Source organism: Coenobita brevimanus, chromosome 83, assembly GCF_032717465.1.
Source record: "Coenobita brevimanus isolate Jiangsu-jjx chromosome 83, ASM3271746v2, whole genome shotgun sequence".
NCBI lineage: Eukaryota > Metazoa > Arthropoda > Malacostraca > Decapoda > Coenobitidae > Coenobita > Coenobita brevimanus.
Genome location: NC_137036.1, coordinates 4,026,278 through 4,032,277, shown reverse-complemented (window position 1 = coordinate 4,032,277; position 6,000 = coordinate 4,026,278).

Sequence of the window (6,000 nt, the reverse complement as noted above, 5' to 3'; positions counted from 1 at the left end):
TGTGTATGTATGTATGTACATTATGTATGTGTGTGTGTGTGTGTGTGTGTGTGTGTGTGTGTGTGAGTGAGTGCCTAATGAAGAGAAATAAAAGTGTGTGGCGATAATTAGAATAAAATATACACAGATATTCCACACAAAGCCAACGAGTCATAATAATACACCTCTCTTAATACCATCACACCAGTCCCTAATGAGACAGCCCTAGCATACAGAATATTTCACTATGGACTATACAAGTACCCAAGTGGTGTAATGAGAAGGTGTGATGTGTATGCTAGCGGTCCCAAAGGTGTAACAGGAATGTATATCAATTGTATTAAAAGCAGACTATACATATCTAAAATAATCCATGTGAATATATATGTCAACACCTCTCTCTCTCTCTCTCACTCTCTCTCTCTCTCTCTCTCTCTCTCTCTCTCTCTTTGTCGTCCAGGCGTTTATTGCCTCAGTAGGGGTCCGGGGCTAGGCTATTTAACCTTGACATTTAAGGGTAGGCACCTGCTCTTCTGGGTCATCAGGTAAGCAGTAAACCCAAATCACTTCTCGGATGTAAATCCTTAAAGGCCACATTCGGTTGGGGCGCCTTAACCCACTAGACCACACACACACACACACACACACACACACGGGATGATTGTTGCACTTTCTTTGTCTTGTCCTTCCCGGAATGGTAAACAAGTACGAGAGGAAATTTGTCGAGAGTTGGCGAATACGAAAAAGAACCATGGGATGCTTTGCGTACTTGTTTACGTGTCCTTGATGTAAAAAACAAAACAAAACAAAACAGAAAACTGGTTGTACGTGTGCGAATCTCAGCTTGGCAAGGAAAATTTTGGTGCTTGTGAGTGCCTCCTTCGCGTGGTGGCACTGCTATAACCTCTAATCAAACATCCATCACCTTCCTCCTTGTGTCGCAATAGGAGGATAATGACCTGCAGGAGGAGAGCATCACCAGCCTCAAGTTTCCTGGATTCAGAGGACCCTGCAGCCACACCAACAACTTTAACGATAACAACAAATTCTATAACACATTGACAGTCTACACACACATCATCCAGGTAATATAACAATGGCATGTGAGGTGCATGAATACCTTTTACTCAACGATAACATTACTCTCTGTATGACAAACTAATCTCCTTCATATGCTGGATTATGATACTCTCTGCTTCCTAATTTACCATCTCCAACTTTAACATTCTTATCGAGATTTTCTTCGACTTTCATTTTCTTGTCACTTCCAATAATACTGTTCTCTAAAGCTTTACTTACTTCCTTTGGTGTTTTTGTTATATCTTCCTTGTAACCTAAATTATCGTCCGCATCGTTATTTTCCACGGTCGTTGCTAAGTCACCTTCCATACCTTTATCCTGAAGCTTCCTATTCGCAACATCATCACATTCCTTTTCTATATCCACATCTTTCCCTTTCACATCAACATCACACTCCGCATCTTTACCCTGATTTTTAGTTTTCACAGCATCACATTCCACATCTTTATCTTCGCTTTTATTATTCTCAGCATCACACTTCACATCCATATCTATATTATTCTTCGTCTCAGCACCATTACATTCCCCTTCTGTGCCTTCACGCAGCTTCAACTCTTTGGACTTCCTGCGCTCTTCCTGCTGCTTGCGGAAGAAGACTCGGTTTGCCACGAAGTATATAACGCAGGTGACAGCCGACACACCTGCAGCAATTCTGAAGGTGAGGCGAACACCCAACGGTGCTATTAAAAAGCCTCCCACTAGACTGCCCAAAGCTCGACCTGCAAGAAAACTATTGGCATGAGTACAAATTTATATGAGAGGGATGTGAGCTGGGGAAAGGCAGCGAAATGGCGGGGGACTGGGGGACGGGAGGCGATTTGTTTGTGGCCACCCCTCAAGGGATCAAGGCATCTGTCGATAGATAGATAGACAGACAGATGGAGAAATATGAAGAGAGGAGGGCAGACACAGAAAAAGAATAATAAGGGTGAAGGAAGAAGCAGGCAGCAATACATCAAGTGAGTGGATGATGGTAAGAAACAGGAAGAAAGAAGGACAGACACAGAAAAAGAATGATAAAGGTGAAGGAAGAAGTAGGCAGCACTACATCAAGTGAGTGAACGATGGTAAGAAATAGGAAGAGAGGAGGACAGACACAGAAAAAGAACAATAAAGGTGAAGGAATAGGTAGGCAGAGCTACATCCAGTGAGTGGATGATGGTCGCCACCGCCTACAACAAGCCTAGCGAAGGGGTAAACAAAGGATATATTTAACCTCTCCAGAACAAAAAAACTGCAGAAAGATGAGCACAACTGTCTGAAGATGCAATGAATAGACTCAAATGTGTGTCATCGGGCTGAATGGGTCAAATCTGGCTGCCGTGCTGACTCCAGGATGAATGACACAAGAGATGGTGCTTGGGGAAACCTCTTGCAGTTGTTGTTGTTGGTGTTCTTGATGTTGCTCTACCCCGGTTTAGCCAGCCTTCATTTGGTGCCTATTCTCGTCTATAATGAAGCTCCCTAATACCTCTTCCTTAGCAGTTAATTTTTGTACATGACTGGATAATTAATTTTTATACACCATTTATGCCGAGTGTGGCGATGTTGGAAGGATCTACGTAACACAGAAGAGGAGAGTATGGTGTAATAAGGAAAATAAATCGCTTAGGAGAGGGTGTTAGGGAGCTTCTTTAAAAATACCGGCCTTTTCACTCCAACGACGAATATTGTGACGAGTTTGTTGCTATCGCCGGACCATTTAATTTAGCTCTGAGGGAGTGTAGTAGCCTTCATGAACATCTTCACTACTAGACATCTTTCCTAAGTTAAATAAAACAGAAACACACGTCATCGGATTCAATTCGTCAAAATCTTCTACGTAAAAGATTTCTAAAAACCTAAAACAACTTGTACGAAGAAGCCAAACAAAGTAAACAGTGGTTGTGGCGCTTCCCTAAGGCGCTTTAAACCAATGCTCTTGGTTTGGCCTGTCGCAGTAATTCAGAAGAGGAGGGAAGGTTTGAACTGAGGGTAATACTGAGCCTCCACTGACCAAACCAGCAGCAGGAGTAACGTAAAGGTGTTATTAGAGTGAGGGGAGAAGCCTTGTATACTTTAAAATAATGCTCTTCGTTTGGTCTGTCGCAGTAATTCAGCAGAGGACGGAAGGTTTGAACTGAGGGTATGATAGAGCCTTCACTGACCAAATCAGCAGTAGGAGTAACGTAGTGTTATTAGAGTGAGAGATGAAGCCTTGTAAACCTACCGACGCCGTGGTAAACCCCGCCGTACACGCCCTGGAGTGTGGCGATGGTGGATGGAGTGGCAAGTTCGTCAGCGTAGGTACACGAAGCCGTTCCCAGGAGAGACACGGTGAAGCACTCCAGCACCTCAAACGGCATGCACCACCACGGGTTGGTCAGGAACGAGTACCCTGGGGACACACAATACTACACTCAGCCATCACAACGCTACACTCAGCCGTCACAACGCTACACTCAGCCATCACAACGCTACACTCAGCCGTCACAACGCTACACTCAGCCATCACAACGCTACACTCAGCCATCACAACGCTACACTCAGCCATCACAACGCTACACTCAGCCATCACAACGCTACACTCAGCCATCACAACGCTACACTCAGCCGTCACAACGCTACACTCAGCCATCACAACGCTACACTCAGCCATCACAACGCTACACTCAGCCATCACAACGCTACACTCAGCCATCACAACGCTACACTCAGCCATCACAACGCTACACTCAGCCATCACAACGCTACACTCAGCCATCACAACGCTACACTCAGCCATCACAACGCTACACTCAGCCATCACAACGCTACACTCAACCATCACAACGCTACACTCAGCCATCACAACGCTACACTCAGCCATCACAACGCTACACTCAGCCGTCACAACGCTACACTCAGCCATCACAACGCTACACTCAGCCATCACAACGCTACACTCAGCCGTCACAACGCTACACTCAGCCATCACAACGCTACACTCAGCCGTCACAACGCTACACTCAGCCGTCAGGAGTGATATGACGTAGGAATAATTCTCCTTAGTTACTACAGTTGGTTTGGGTTTATGAATGGAACTGGTTTAAAAAGTCGTAGCCTCATGAAAGTCACTGGCCCTTACTTTCAAGGCAGGACTGAGTCTCCTTGCTTACCATTTACACCAACTTTGTACTCTGACCACATTCGGATACCAAGAGATCTGGAAGGAGTTAGGGATCATCACCAGATTATAAGAGTCCTGCTGAAGTAGAAACACCGTGACGCATTATAAGATCTTGACATACGCTACCACGGGTTAGTCAGGAACGAGTACCTCTTAACTTCGCTAAATATTGCCATCTCTCCTACTATATTCACTTTAATGCCGCCTAAAACATGTCTCCGTCTTGTATGCTCTGTCTATTTTAGCTTGGCCCAAGATTACATGCCTATATTGAATAATGAGCTGTTACACGGGATTTATACCAGTAGCGAAAGTGCTATATCAAGGACGTACAGCCACGGCCATTGATTATTGTTTCAGATGCCCTGCTTCCTCCTGGCGTCCCCTGGACAGAAGTTGGCAATGACAGAACTGCCTTCACATTACTTTGTCCTCACATACCTGTCTTACTCTCTCATAACTCGGCTTCTTCTTCTTTTTCTGTCACCTAAATGCATGCTGTACACAGACTGTCTGAGTTGCATAATTACCTCCTCCAAGGAGGTTATGTTTTTGCCGGCGTTGGTTTGTTTGTCTGCTCGTCTGTTGGCAGGATTACTCAAAAAGTTATGGACAGAGTTTGCTGGAAATTTTTCGGAGGCTCAGGGTATGGCCCAAGGAACAGTCCATTAGATTTGGGTGTGATCCGGATCATCATCCGGATCCAGGATTTTTTAAAAGGATTCTTTACCATTGCAAGATAGTGGCAATTTCAACATTTTTGCTTCTTACTCGACAAATAATGCCTACAACCTTGGAGGAGATTTGCAGTCTCGGACTGTTATTGTTTTCATATAAAGTGTATGCAGTTTTACCGCGGTTAACTCTAACAATCCGATAATATGTTTTTTTACTGCAGACACTTCTACTCAGCTTACTGGGATACTCTTGGTAGCACAGAGGTGCAGAGGTAGAGGCTATACTCTATCAACTCATCCAGATCGAAAAGTCTGTCGTAAGAATAATACATTTGTCTAAAGGTAGTAAGGTAGTAAGAAAGATGTCACCTGACTGAAGTTATTAAGTGTGACGTCCAAAGGCAGTAAGAACACAGTACATGAGGCGTCACCGTCCTGAAGGCATTAGGTGTGACGTACCTATCATACGGATGGCATAGAAGGCCAGTCCCAGGATGATGGTGTTGGCATGGCCGAGTTTGTTGATGATGTAGCCAGACGTCACCAGGATGGGGATGCCGGCACTGGTACCCACCGTCACCGTGATGCCCATCAGGGATTTCTTGGCGCCAAGATCCTGAAGCAGCCAGAACAGGAACGTCTCCAGCAGGCCGAAGATTGCTCCTACAAAGTCATTTCTGTGGTAATTTTAGTTCACCTTTCATCCATACCATTACTGCCCCATTAGAGGCGTATTGGGCAGGGGCCATTAAAGGTGCAAACAATTCTTTTGGACTTAAATCTCTAAGAGCCACGTCTGGTCAGAGCGCCATAACCCCTTACATCACCAGCTGCCTAAAAATAATCAATAAGTAAAACTGTAATAAGTAAAAAAAATGCACAAAGTCGTACACATCCATACAAACCACATCACATACATAAAGCACAAGGAACAACATGACAGGCAGTCGTCATTATAAGACATGGATGTGTTCCATAATACAGTGACTTTTTCTATACAACTTGCGCGCTACAAAGTGGGGGAAACTGGCAGGTCAGCTTTATCAATGAGCTTTAACAGACTTGTAATCAGGACTTTTGGGGACCTACATCCTGAAGTAGCCCAAGGACGAAGGT